Source organism: Panulirus ornatus, chromosome 12 (assembly GCF_036320965.1).
Source record: "Panulirus ornatus isolate Po-2019 chromosome 12, ASM3632096v1, whole genome shotgun sequence".
Lineage (NCBI taxonomy): Eukaryota > Metazoa > Arthropoda > Malacostraca > Decapoda > Palinuridae > Panulirus > Panulirus ornatus.
The window spans coordinates 15,821,898-15,837,900 of record NC_092235.1 but is presented as its reverse complement, the minus strand read 5'-3'; the positions used below and the strand labels follow the sequence as shown (position 1 = coordinate 15,837,900).

The 16,003-nt window shown below is 41.7% G+C and overlaps 1 protein-coding gene across 6 annotated transcripts in view; it reads left to right on the top strand.

Annotated features, from left to right (window-relative positions):
• LOC139751795 (uncharacterized) overlaps positions 1–16,003 on the top strand; it is a 1,071,207-nt gene that overhangs the window by 222,575 nt on the left and 832,629 nt on the right. The gene's annotated exons all lie outside the window — the stretch shown is intronic.

Here is a 16,003-nt window from a genome sequence, read left to right as displayed (position 1 = left end):
ACCCTTTTCTTCTCCTCCTCCTCCTCCTCTTTTTCTTCTTCCTCTTTCTCCTTTCACTCCTCCTCCCGGATCTGTACACGCCCTGCCCTGCCCGTTCGTCATAATCGAATATTAATTTATCACCCTCCTCCCTCGCTGCCAGCCAGCCTCTTGCCTTCTCGTGGACTCTCTTATCTTATCTTCACACCCCGTCCCTCACTGCCCCCCGTCCCGTCCCGTGTTCTCCTTAATCCACTCACACAACCCGACACACCTTCCTGCATTTGCATATTTGGACTCGTGTAAAACAGGCCAGGATCTTCACCGGCGTACGCATCAGAACTGTCTTAAAACACTGTCGAATATTTGGAATCAGATTAATCTGTTAACTTTTTGGAATCAGATTAATCTTACTGTTGAATATTTGGAATCAGATTAATCTGTTAAGTATTTGGCATCAGATTAATCTTACTGTTGAATATTTGGAATCAGATTAATCTCTTAAATATTTGGAATCAGATTAATCTTACTTTCCAACGTTTAGAATCAGATTAATCTTGATGTTGAGTATATGGAATCAGATTAATCTTATTGTTAAATATTTGGAATCAGATTAATCTTATTGTTAAATATTTGGAATCAGATTAATCTTATTGTTAAATATTTGCAATCAGATTAATCTTATTGTTAAATATTTGGAATCAGATTAATCTTATTGTTAAATATTTGCAATCAGATTAATCTTATTGTTAAATATTTGGAATCAGATTAATCTTATTGTTAAATATTTGGAATCAGATTAATTTTATTGTTAAATATTTGGAATCAGATTAATTTTATTGTTAAATATTTGGAATCAGATTAATCTTATTGTTAAATATTTGGAATCAGATTAATCTTATTGTTGAATATTTGGAATCAGATTAATCTTATTGTTAAATATTTGGAATCAGATTAATCTTATTGTTAAATATTTGGAATCAGATTAATCTTATTGTTGAATATTTGGAATCAGATTAATTTTAAGTGACATTGAAAGTTTCAAGACCGTCCGTAAGCCTCATGTTGTACACGTCAGCTGTCGTGCCCCGCGCAGCAGCAGGGTAAGGCGTGTTCACGCCGCCCTCCGCTCGTATACATGAAGGGCGTATCATCCGGGCCACACACTGGGTTAATTCGTTTTGTTTTTTGTACGTGATGCAATACTATAACGTCGGCGTCTACTTGTGATGCTCTCTCTCTCTCTCTCTCTCTCTCTCTCTCTCTCTCTCTCTCTCTCTCTCTCTCTCTCTCTCTCTCTCTCTCTCTCTCTCTCTCACCTCATATTTTGTCCTCCCCAACCAGTCCTCGTCACCACCTGCAGCCACTAGGCGCTAGATAGCATCACTCGGGCGCTCCACTGGGACGCAGGAGACGGCGCTGGCTCTGGGTTAAGTCGTTCTTGTTGGCTCTCCAGGGACCATACTGTGTGTGTGTGTGTGTGTGTGTGTGTGTGTGTGTCTGTGTGTGTGTGTGTGTGTGTGTGTGTATGTGTGTGTGTGTCTGTGTCACGGGTTGTCGCTGGTTTTGTGGCTGTGTCGTTCACCGTGTTATTTACCAGGCACTTGACCTGGGTCCTTGCGGCTAGGATAGCAATAGTAGTAGGTGTCGTAGTAGTCGTTGTAGTTGAAGTTGTAGTTGTAGTAGTAGTCGTAGTTGTAGTAATTGTTACATATAAGTGGGTGTGGTAGTGTTCGTAATGTCCATTGAACACTCATGATTGTGGTTCGTGGTTTGATGATGTATGTCACTAAGACATGGTTGTGCAGGGGTTAGCGTTGCTACTGCTGAGTACCACTCGCCTGAGGTAGTGTGTATATGATCATTGTATTGACTGGAGTAACGCCATCTCAGTTATTCACTCTAACTCCAGTACCACGAGAAACATCATTGAATCTTCTATTATTAGATACACAAAGAATTATAACCTTAATATTAGTGAAGGTCTATACAAATTGGATAACTTTGTTGTTGATAAAATTTGTAATCAAAATCATCTTGTCCCCATGATAAGTTTGATACGCTCGTTGTCTGTCTTGGACAATCACTTGTCCTAGCTACATCTCTTCGTTGTATATTTCTTTCTTTTATCTCCCCTGATGATGTGATTGTTACACGAAAGTGCACTTGGGAACTTATCGTGCTTCATTTTCCCCATGGACTCATAGGCATATATATATATACATTGTCTGTCTTCCCAAACTCAATCACAGGCTTATGGCGTTTCCCCTCCGCCACCAGAACCTTGTCATCTGCAAACATCAATCGATTCCCCTCCCCTGCGATCAAGGAAGAGAAAGAAGAAGGAAACTTAAGCCTCCCTGCAGAGGTATGTTAATTGAATTTAATCTAAAAGCTTTTCTGATAAACTTTCCACGATGTTAAGTCTTGAAGTATATATATGTTACGACTTAGTAGAGTGTGGATGAGCAAGTATATCACCATAAAGTGAGATGTTAAATCCTACTTAGCTGAAGTAGAGCCATTTTTGGTGTATGATGAAGTTGGAAGGTGTCGGGTGGTTCCGAAATGAATGTGAGAACCTTGGAAGGTGGATGATCAAAGAAGAGAATGTGGAATGAGATAGTGTTAAGTAATGCCTGCGCGAAAACGAGCGAAAGAAGACGTGAGAGAGAGGGGGGGCGGGGGATTTTACCAGTGAGGAGAAGGTTCCATTAAGGAAATGTGCGGAGGTGGTAATGTACCGGGGACAGAGTGGAGCTGTGTGTGTGTGTGTGTGGTGGCTGCTGTTGCTGATGGTCTTGCCATGTGTTATCCACCTTGACTAACGGCCGAAATATAACCAAGAAAGAGACTGAAAGCAACAGGTAGGAATATGTTCTTCTCAACTAGTTTTTTTTTTTTTACAATGATCTGAAAACGTCTTTTGTTTAAAGTAATTGAGGAAATTCCTAGCTCCTGCTTTGACCAGTTTTCTCCTCGCCATCTTTTTATTCATAAGTGGATCCTGGTGCAAGATGATGCAGCTGGCGCCCCCCCATCCCAGATGAACTCCAGGATGAAGACTTACAGTGCCCGAGAGCCGTGTTATGAAGACCCATAACCTTCCAAGTGTTTGATGAAGACTCTGGAGACTCCATAAGATGCATTATCCCCCCTTGAGAACACTACGTCATCACCGTGTCTTATGCCCAGTACGGGAATGTAGCAAGAACACCTGATTCCTCGATGATTCCCTGCCAGACTGCAGTGCACGACATCCTGGAAGCAGCAGGAGACGCTTCGTCCTGGAGAACGACACCTCATCAGTCGGACGACTGCCGTTTGGAGCGACTGGAGGGGTTTGAGAGCGAGGGGCAGGTCTGCGGTGTACACCGGGCTCAAGGGGTGGCAGGGGAGGGGAATCGATTGCTGTTTGCAGATGACACGGCTCTGGTGGCGGCCTCGAGACGGGTGACGCCGGTGACCGAGTTTGGGAAGGCAGCCAGTCTGAATGGCACTTTTCCAGGCGCAAGACACGCTTGCCTACACGGGACTCTGCCTCCCTCATGATCATGACGTGGCTTTGCATGACCCGAGATCAGAGACGTAACCCGTAGCCCATGGACGAGTTTTGGACGTCATCACCTTCGGAGTTCGTCGTCCCATGACATAACCGACTGGGAAACCCACCCACCACTGAGATACCAAGCAAATCCTGAACTCTCACAGAAACCGAACAGATTTTGAACTCTTTTAAAGACCAAGCAGGTTTTGAACTCTCATAGAAGCCAAGCAAGTTTTGAACTCATAGAAACCAAGCAGATTTTGAACTCTCATAGAAACCAAGCAGATTTTGAACTCATAGAAACCAAGCAGATTTTTAACTGCCATAAAGACCAAGCAGATTTTGAACTCATAGAAACCAAGCAGATTTTGAACTCATAGAAACCAAGCAGATTTTTAACTGCCATAAAGACCAAGCAGATTTTGAACTCCCATAGAAACCAAGCAGATTTTGAACTGTCATAAAGACCAAGCAGATTTTGAACTCTCATAGAAACCAAGCAGATTTTGAAATGTCATAAAAACCAAGCAGATTTTGAACTCTCATAGAAACCAAGCAGATTCTGAACTGTCATAAAGACCAAGCAGATTTTGAACTCTCATAGAAACCAAGCAGATTTTGAACTCATAGAAACCAAGCAGATTTTGACTCTGAGCCTCGACCCCAGCCCATGTGGCTCCAAACAACCTGGAGGACAACTGGAAAGAGTAGAGACAACCGAAGGCACGCTCCTCCTGCAATGCCTTGGAAATATTCAGAGACATTCGCCGTTCACGAAAGAAAAGAAAAATAGATGGTAGACTTGTAGAACGCGACGTCATCCATATGTTCAAAAAAATTCCTGGATCTTCATGTTGTATATCAAGATCTTCATGTTGTATATCAAGATCTTCATGTTGTATATCAAGATCTCCATGTTGTATATCAAAATCTTCATGTTGTATATCAAGATCTTCATGTTGTATATCAAGATCTCCATGTTGTATATCAAGATCTTCATGTTGTATATCAAGATCTCCATGTTGTATATCAACATCTTCATATTGTATATCAAGATCTTCATGTTGTATATCAAGATCTTCATGTTGTATATCAAGATCTTCATGTTGTATATCAAGATCTTCATGTTGTATATCAAGATCTTCATGTTGTATATCAAGATCTTCATGTTGTATATCAAGATCTTCATGTTGTATATCAAGATCTTCATGTTATATATCAAGATCTTCATGTTGTATATCAAGATCTTCATGTTGTATATCAAGATCTTCATGTTATATATCAAGATCTTCATGTTGTATATCAAGATCTTCATGTTATATATCAAGATCTTCATGTTGTATATCAAGATCTTCATGTTGTATATCAAGATCTTCATGTTATATATCAAGATCTTCATGTTGTATATCAAGATCTTCATGTTATATATCAAGATCTTCATGTATATCAAGATCTTCATGTTGTATATCAAGATCTTCATGTTATATATCAAGATCTTCATGTATATCAAGATCTTCATGTTGTATATCAAGATCTTCATGTTATATATCAAGATCTTCATGTTGTATATCAAGATCTTCATGTTGTATATCAAGATCTTCATGTTGTATATCAAGATCTTCATGTTGTATATCAAGATCTTCATGTTGTATATCAAGATCTTCATGTTATATATCAAGATCTTCATGTTGTATATCAAGATCTTCATGTTGTATATCAAGATCTTCATGTTATATATCAAGATCTTCATGTATATCAAGATCTTCATGTTGTATATCAAGATCTTCATGTTGTATATCAAGATCTTCATGTTATATATCAAGATCTTCATGTATATCAAGATCTTCATGTTGTATATCAAGATCTTCATGTTATATATCAAGATCTTCATGTTGTATATCAAGATCTTCATGTTGTATATCAAGATCTTCATGTTATATATCAAGATCTTCATGTATATCAAGATCTTCATGTTGTATATCAAGATCTTCATGTTGTATATCAAGATCTTCATGTTATATATCAAGATCTTCATGTTGTATATCAAGATCTTCATGTTATATATCAAGATCTTCATGTATATCAAGATCTTCATGTTGTATATCAAGATCTTCATGTTGTATATCAAGATCTTCATGTTGTGTATCAAGAGACGTGAGTGTGTCCTCTCGTGTCCTGAGTGTTGGTGAAGGATCGCTTGTTCTGTATGATCCAGGAGCCGCCGGGCGTCATCGTGTCGTCATCAAGATGTGGAAGATCTTGTCCTGTCTTCCAGCGAACGTAGAGCATCGTTAATGCTGACTTCCAGGCATTGTAGAGCATATTTATGCTGGCTCACCAAGGTGCGTCGACCATGGCAAGGTAAGACTAACCCGTGAGACATGACCTAAGGTACCGAAGAACTGCCACCTTCCTTAGGAGATGACTGAATCATGCCTTACAATGCCTGGAAGACAGAGGATGTTCTGCCATCCCTGGAAAACAGGACGAGATCGTCCGCATCTTCTGAGAGACGAAGCGACGACGACTCCTCGCGGCCCCTTGTTCATATGAGACCAGCGATCCCTCTCTCAACACTTGGAACACAAGAACGACAAACCCCACGACTGTGAAACACCGTCTGAAGATGGCGTCCGCCTCCTGGAACACAAAAGGGTGGAGATTTCGCGCGACTCTTAAGAACACAATAGAATAGAGAAATGATGATCTGCACCGGTGAGAGGCAGCAGCTGAAGCCTACACCCAGCAAGGCGAAGACTTTTTACGACATCTGGAACACTTAATAGTGGGCCACTGCTCCTGGAAATAAGATATTGACTCCACTACTGATTCGTGGAAGAGGAGACGGAAGATCCTTCGAGATATTGTAAGACACGAGACCATGAAGATAACCCACGCAGCTTGTATCACAAAACTAAGGCCCAACACACCTTCTGGAACGCATGGTGATGCCTCTGCCCCTGGAACCCAGCAGAAATATTACCTTCGTCCTTGGGAGTACGACGACATGAAGACCTCTTCCATTTTTTCTGGATGCCGGCAAGATAATCCTCCGCCCCTGGAAGTCATCTCCGTCCTCGGGAACGTCTTAACCGCTCATCATTAGAGACACAAGAAAGTAGCAGGCCTGGAACAGTGAGTAATTAGCGCTGGATCGGGTGCCGTGATGGCTGGAAATATTACATATTGTCTCTCGGCTGGAGGTGGGGAGGGGGTTCCTCCTCCGGCAGGTGCAGGCTGCTGGAACCTGGATGCTGCCCGCTTGATTACGTCTGGAAATATCCAGTCGGCGCTTTATTCCAAAGGGGAATTGTTACATTATCCAGGAAATCCAGGACTTGCCTTAATGAAGAGTGAGGTGATGGCGCGGGAGGCTGGAGGGATGTCTGCAGGGGACGTAAGGAGGGAGCCTGGCGGCTTTTCATACCTTTGTCCCAACATCCTGTTATTTCTCTGTTTCCCCACATCCATTCTCTCTCTCTCTCTCTCTCTCTCTCTCTCTCTCTCTCTCTCTCTCTCTCTCTCTCTCTCTCTCTCTCTCTCCCATTTCTCATCCTTCCCTCACTTCCATATTTGTATCTCCGTTCTCTCTCTCTCTCTCTCTCTCTCTCTCTCTCTCTCTCTCTCTCTCTCTCTCTCTCCCTGTCTGACTTGGGGGGCTCAGTTTAAGGCCGGAGTGTGAGATTGGACAGCGACTCGTGATGCACGAGAGGAGCTGAATGTGAGGAATCATTTCTTACCGGGATAAACCTTCGTACTTCAAAAGGACGCCATCGGGCTCACTTGCAGCGGTGCCTGGCAGCTGCAGGATGCAAGCTGTCTTACTTAGCATGGATGTTATTGTACTGCAGGACTCCCAATGATGGTGCTTACATGGTTGTTATCGTACCTGTGGTACCTCCTGCAGTATCGCAAGTTATCGTACTTGAATTTTTACCTGACTTGTGTTAGATCAGGTTCCAACTCACCATCCTCATAAGCTTGCTATCATGCTTGTTATGGGACGCAGCATAGCGCAAAGTGGTTGTTGTAGAACGTGTTATAATATTGCTGGGTCCAAGATATCGTACCTTAGTATATGTCAACCTGAATGGTAGAGCTGTTTTGAGTTATTTGTCGTCTTATTTCAGCTTTCAAATTGTCGTACTCAGGTACTTTCGTTACTCATTCAGTGACATATGTTGTAACTTCGCCGACTCCAAGTTGTACGATAGTCAGTTTCCGTCGCTTTTTGAGTGAATCCGCCTCTTTCACTTCCCACTGTACGAAAGTAATCATCATACACAGTGTGATAAAGTTTCGTACCTCGGGGTAGGATAAGGTTTTAGGCTCAGGGGCCTGGGTTGTTGGCAGTGGCATTTACTTAGTTGTCTTATCCAGTGGGATTTCGTACGTACGAGACTCGGGGCGTATAACTGCAGACAGTGATGACGAGTTATCCTCCTCACAGACGATATTATACATCATAGGTCAACGTTGTCTTGGTACAGAGGTGGAAGGTGCTGGTATTAAACTTGTCCTGGTTCAGGTTTGTGTTAAAGTTGTCCTGGTTCAGGGTTGGGTTCTAGTTGTTAAAGTTGTCCTGGTTCAGGGTTGGATTCTGTTTGGGTTAAAGTTGTCCTGGTTCAGGGTTGGGTTCTAGTTGGGTTAAAGTTGTCCTGGTTCAGGGTTGGGTTCTAGTTGGGTTAAAGTTGTCCTGGTTCAGGGTTGGGTTCTAGTTGGGTTAAAGTTGTCCTGGTTCAGGGTTGGGTTCTAGTTGGGTTAAAGTTGTCCTGGTTCAGGGTTTTGAAGATGGTGATGTTAAAGTTGTCCTGCCCCAAAGGACAAAGCCTTGGATTAAAGTTGTCCTGCTCCAGAGATATTTTTTTTCCTCCAAAATTTTTAAAGGTGTTGTTGTTAAAGTTGTCCTGTCCTTGTGGTACAAAGCCGTTGTGGTTAATATTGTCCTTTTTTACATGGATGAAAACTGTTTACACTGAAGTGGTCCTGGCTCGAGGCTGGAAGTTGTTGGGCCAAATTTGTTTTACGCTACCGTGTTTGAGGTTAACTGGAGATGGGGTTGACCTTACCTGACACCAGGTTTGGAAGGCCTTTTATGTTTTCGTGGTCTTGAGGTGATTTTTTTTTTCCTGTAATTGGTCAGCGTTTTGTGGTATTCTTTTTTTTATATTTATGTTCGCTGAGAACGGTACGGGCAGCTGAGACCCTAACCAAGGCCATCCCATTAACGATATATATATATATATATATATATATATATATATATATATATATATATATATATTTGTTTTATTGTACTTTGTCGCTGTCTCCCGTGTTAGCTAGGTAGCGCAAGGAAACAGACTAAAGAATGGCCCAACACACCCACATACACATATTTATACATACACGTCCACACATGCACATATACATATCTATAAATTTCAACGTATACATATATATACACATGCACGAACATATGCATATATACACATGTACATAATTCATACTTGCTGCCTTTATTCATTCTCGTCGCCACCCCGCCACACATGAAATGACACCCCCACTCCCCCCGCACGCGCGCGAGGTAGCGCTAGGAAAAGACAACAAAGGCTACATTTGTCCACACTCAGTCTCTAGCTGTCATGTATAATGCACTGAAACCACAGCTCCCTTTCCACATCCAGGCCCCACAAAACTTTCCATGGTTTACCCCAGACGCTTCACATGCCCTGGTTCAATCCATTGACAGCACGTCGACCCCGGTATACCACATCGTTCCAATTCATTCTATTCCTTGCACACCTTTCACCCTCCTGCATGTTCAGGCACCGATCGCTCAAAATCTTTTTCACTCCATCCTTTTACCTCCAATTTGGTCTCCCACTTCTCTTCGTTCCCTCCACCTCCGACACATATATCCTCTTGGACAATCTTTCCTCACTCATTCTCTCCATGTGACCAAACCATTTCAATACACCCTCTTCTGCTCTCTCAACCACATTCTTTTTATTACCATACATTTCTCTTACCCTTTCATTACTTACTCGATCAAACCACCTCTTCAAACATCTCATTTCCAACACATCCACCCTACTCCGCACAACCCTATCTATAGCCCACGCCTCGCAACCATATAACTTTGTTGGAACCACTGTTCCTTTAGAAATACCTATTTTTGCTTTCCGAGATAATGTTCTCGCCTTTCACTCATTCTTCAACGCTCCCAGAACTTTCGCTTCCATGGTTCCATCCGCTGCTAAATCCACTCCCAGATAACTAGAACACTTCACTTTCTCCAGTTTTTCTTCATTCAAACTTGCCTCTCAATTAACTTGTCCCTCAACTCTACTGTAACTAATAACCTTGCTCTTATTCACATTTACCCTCAGCTTTCTTCTTTCACACACTTCACCAAACTCAGTCACCAGCTTCTGCAGTTTCTCATCCGAATCAGCCACCAGCGCTGTATCATCAGCGAACAACAACTGACTCACTTCCCAAGCCCTCTCATCCACAACATACTGCATACTTGCCCCTCGCTCCAAAACTCTTGCATTCAACTCCCTAACAACCCCATCCATAAACAAATTAAACAACCAAGGAGTCATCACTCACTCCTGCCGCAACCGACATTCGCTGGGAACCAATCACTTTCATCTCTTCCTACTCTTATACATGCCTTACATCCTCGATAAGAGCTTTTCACTGCTTCTAGCAACTTGCCTCCCACACCATATACTCTTAATACCTTCCACAGAGCATCTCTATCAACTCTATCATATGCCTTCTCCAGATCCATAAATGCTACATTTTTTTCTAAGCAATTCTCACATACATTTTTGAAAGCAAACACCTGATCCACACATCCTTTACCACTTCTGAAACCACATTGCTCTTCCCCAATCTGATGCTCTGCACATGCCTTGACTCTCTCAATCAATACTCTCCCATATAATTTCCCAGGAGTACTCAACAAACTTATACCTTTGTGATTTGAACACTCACCTTTATCGTCTTTGCCTTTGTACAGTGACACTATGCATTCATTCGCCAATCCTCAGGCACTTCACCATGAGCCATACATACATTGAATATCCTCACCAACCAGTCAACAACACAGTCACCCCTTTTTTAATGAATTCCACTGCAATACCATCCAAACCCGCCGCCTTGCCGGCTTTCATCTTCCGTAAAGCTTTTACTACCTCTTCTCTGTTTACCAAAGCATTCTCCCTAACCCTCTCACTTTGCACACCACCTCGACCAAAACACCCTATATCTGCCACTCTGTCATCAAACACATTCAACAAACCTTCAAAATACTCACTCCATCTCCTTCTCACAACACCACTACTTGTTATTACCTCCCCATTAGCCCCCTTCACTGATGTTCCCATTTGTTCCCTTGTCTTACGCACTTTAAGTACCTCCTTCCAAAATATCTTTTTATTCTTCGTAAAAGTTAATGATACTCTCCTACCCAACTCTCATTTGCCCTCTTTTTCACCACTTGCACCTTTCTCTTGACCTCCTGCCTCTTTGTTTTATACATCTCCCAATCATTTGCACTATTTACTTGCAAAAATCGTCCAAATGCCTCTCTCTTCTCTTTCACTAATAATCTTATTTCTTCATTCCACCACTCTCTACCCTTTCTGTTTCTAATCTGCCCACATCCCACACTTCTCATGCCACAAGCATCTTTTGCGCAAGCCATCACTGCCTCCCTAAATACATCCCATTCCTCCCCCACTCCCCTTACTTCCTTTGTTCTCACCTTTTTCCATTCTGTACTCAGTTTCTTCTGGTACTTTCTCACACAAGTCTCCTTCCCAAGCTCACTTACTTCACCCCAACATTTTCTCTTTTTTTTCTGAAAACCTCTACAAATCTTCACCTTCGCCTCCACAAGATAATGATCAGACATCCCTCCAGTTGCACCTCTCAGCACATTAACATCCAAAAGTCTCACTTTCACGTGCCTATTAATTAACACGTAATCCAATGACGCTCTCTGGCCATCTCTCCTACTTACATATGTATACTTATGTATATCTCTTTTTAAACCAGGTATTCCCAATCACCAGTCCTTTTTCAGCACACAAATTTACATGTCCTTCACCATTTCCATTTACAACACTGAACACCCCCATGTACACCAATTATTCCCTCACCTGCCACATTATTCACCTTTGCATTCAAATCGCCCATCACTGTAACCCAGTCTCGTGCATCAAAACTGCTAATACACTCACTCAGCTGCTCCCAAAACACTTTCCTGTCATGATCTTTCCTCTCATGCCCAGGTGCATATGTACCAATTATCACCCATCTCTCTCCATACACTCAATTTTACCCTTATCAATCTAGAGTCTACTTTCTTACACTCTTATCACATACTCCCACCACTCCTGTTTCAGTAGTGCTACTCTTCCCTTGCTCTTGTCCTCTCACTAACGCCAAACTTTACTCCCAAAACATTCCCAAACGACTCTTCCCCTCTACCCTTGAGCTTCATTTCACTCAGAGCCAAAACATCCAGGTTCCTCTCCTCAAACATACTACCTATCTCTCCTTTTTTTTTTTTCTCATCTTGGTTACATCCACCACGTACACGTTTAGACACCCTAATCTGAGCCTCCAAGGAGGATGAGCACTCCCCGCATGACTCCTTCTTCTGTTTCCCCTTTTAGAAAGTTGAAATACAAGGAGGGGAGGGTTTCTAGCCCCCCCGCTCCCGCCCCCTTTAGTCGCCTTCTACGACACGCGAGGAATGCGTGGGATGTATTCTTTCTCCCTTATCCCCAGGAATATATATATATATATATATATATATATATATATATATATATATATATATATATATATATATATATATATATATATATTCCTATGATTCCATGGGGAAAATGAAACACAATAAGTTCCCATGTGCAATTTTTGTAATAATCACATCATCAGGGGAGACACAAGAGAGAAATATAACTGTCAGTTGATAAGCAGCGAAGAGACCTAGCAAGGACGCCATTTGGTAAACATGCGATTGTCCAAGCCAGACAGCGAGCGTATCATAAACTTATTATGTGGACAAGAAGGTGAATTGTTTACAAATTTTATCAACAATAAAGTTATCCAATTTGTATAGACCATCACTAATGTTAAGATTATAATTCTTTGTGTATTTAACAATAGAAGAATCAGTGATATTTCTCGTGGTACTGGAGTTAGAGTTAATAACTGAGATGGCGTTACTTCAATCAATACAATGATCATAGTTTTTAACGTGATTAAACAAGGCATTTGATTCTTGTCCCATTCTTATACTATATTTATGTTGCTGAAGTCAAACAAAGATCCTTACCAGTCTGCCCAACATAAAACGTATCACAATTTCTACATGGCACTTTACAGATGCACCCTGGTGAATTTTCTGGTGAGTCTCTGGTTAAGGTATTCTTTGTAGTATTATTGTTGCTGATGGCAACATATACATTATAGGATTTAAGCAACATGGGAAGTAAAGTAAAATTATCAAAAGGGAGAACTAAAAGATTGTTGGTGTCAATGGAAGTTTTAGGCTCAACTCTCTAAAATGATTTCTTTGCTAACTTAAGGGATTTATCAATGAAAGATCTAGGGTACTTTAACTTATATCCGATTGAAAATATCTTCTCAAACTCATCATCAATATACTCTGGACTGCAAGTACGTAATGCCCTAAGGAACATAGATTGAAAAGATGATAATTTAACTCTTTCATGTTGAGATGAGTGATAATGGATATATGAGCATACATTGGTGGGTTTTTTGTATATGCTAAACTTAAACTTGTTTCCTTGCCTATGGATCATGCAGTCTAAAAATGGTAACACACCTTTATTTTCATTTTCTACCGTAAATTTGATGGAAGGTACTAAATTAAGTAAGAGGAGAAATATTTGTAAATTTTCATTTGTTGGCCAAACACAAAGAACATCATCTACATACCTAAAAAATTGCATTAGAAGGTAAGATATCCTTTAGTAATTTTGTTTCAAAAAATTCTATGAAAGATTACGTAGTACAGGTGAATGAGGGTTACCCATTGCCATACCAAGTTTTTGAGTATAATAATCTCTATTGAATTGAAATACACAGTCTTTTATACACAATTTTATCAGTTCATTGAAAACAGACTTTGAAACAGGTAAATGAATACCATCCAAGACATCAAATAAATATTCTAAAAGGTCATCAACTATAACTTTTGTGAAAAGTGAGGAAACATCAAAGCTAACAAGTTTGAAATCAAATTAACATTGACATTAAGCTAGTTAGCTAAATCTACATTGTTCATGATATTAGAATTTGATATCTTACCTACTAAAGGGCTTAATAAACAACTAGCCATTTTGACAATTTATATGTGATGGAGCCAACTGAACTCACTTATATAGGTCTTGCTGGAAATATTTTTGTGTGTTTTGATAAGTCCATACATATATGGCAACAACTTCAGATCTTTATTGAAATGGGAATTAACTGCTTCTAAGGGATTCTTACTGAGTTTACAATATGTTGTGTCATCATTTAAAAGATCATAATCACAAGTGTTAACCTTATTTGCTTTAGTAATATGTTTATCATTGTCTTTTTTTATGTTGTTAATAGCTATTAACACTAATATTAAGAATTATAATCTTGATATTAGTGATGGTCTATACAAATTGGAGAACAGCTGGGTTGACTGTGGACCGACCGCCGCAAACAAGATTCGAACGTATGCGCTCGACCGTGGTCGGCGTGTGAATGCGTCGCGGTCAGGAACGCTAACCGCTACACCACGGAGGTCCATAACGCTAACCGCTACACCACGGAGGTCCATAACGCTAACCGCTACACCACGATGGTCCATAACGCTAACCGCTACACCACGGAGGTCCATAACGCTAACCGCTACACCACGGAGGTCCATAACGCTAACCGCTACACCACGGAGGTCCATAACGCTAACCGCTACACCACGGAGGTCCATAACGCTAACCGCTACACCACGATGGTCCATAACGCTAACCGCTACACCACGGTGGTCCATAACGCTAACCGCTACACCACGGAGGTCCATAACGCTAACCGCTACACCACGATGGTCCATAACGCTAACCGCTACACCACGATGGTCCATAACGCTAACCGCTACACCACGGAGGTCCATAACGCTAACCGCTACACCACGGAGGTCCATAACGCTAACCGCTACACCACGATGGTCCATAACGCTAACCGCTACACCACGGAGGTCCATAACGCTAACCGCTACACCACGGAGGTCCATAACGCTAACCGCTACACCACGGAGGTCCATAACGCTAACCGCTACACCACGGAGGTCCATAACGCTAACCGCTACACCACGATGGTCCATAACGCTAACCGCTACACCACGGAGGTCCATAACGCTAACCGCTACACCACGGAGGTCCATAACGCTAACCGCTACACCACGATGGTCCATAACGCTAACCGCTACACCACGATGGTCCATAACGCTAACCGCTACACCACGGAGGTCCATAACGCTAACCGCTACACCACGGAGGTCCATAACGCTAACCGCTACACCACGGAGGTCCATAACGCTAACCGCTACACCACGGAGGTCCATAACGCTAACCGCTACACCACGGAGGTCCATAACGCAAACCGCTACACCACGGAGGTCCATAACGCTAACCGCTACACCACGATGGTCCATAACGCTAACCGCTACACACCGAGGTCCATAACGCTAACCGCTACACCACGGAGGTCCATAACGCTAACCGCTACACCACGGAGGTCCATAACGCTAACCGCTACACCACGGAGGTCCATAACGCTAACCGCTACACCACGGAGGTCCATGACGATATAGTATGATAACGATGGTTCTGATATCTGGTAGCGTGTGGTGGTATGATGATATAGATTATGGTACAATATGATTATGGATTCTTTATACATATATTTATTTTCATTTTATTTGGTGAAATGGTTGTACTCGGCAGTATTTCGTTCCGACATAAGTAGTGGATTTGTAGTTATGCTTTGATAATTTGATTTTACCCAGTTTGAACTTCAAAAAGATTGAGAAATAATTGTTCCAGTTCTGGTATGGAATTGAGGAAGTATATGGGTACATTTCACCCAGACATAAACTGGGAAAATTTAATATACAATGGTACAGTTTATTTTGTGGACCAGAGTTAGGTGGAAAGAATATGATAATATGTTTGTGGACTTCCACTTTCTCATGTAGGAAGACATATGCTTCCCATCCTCTCTCCAGGTCTTAGAGGATTATTTTTCTTTTTTCTTTGTATGTTACTGGTCAACAGAAATGGTCGGAGCTGTATGATGGGTGCACGACTTTTGAGCACGACGGTACGACCCATGAGTATGATGTACCTGGCATTTAACCCAATCCTCACGTGGAAGGTTTAAGCCACACCTGAGATAATTGGTTCCCTTACCCAT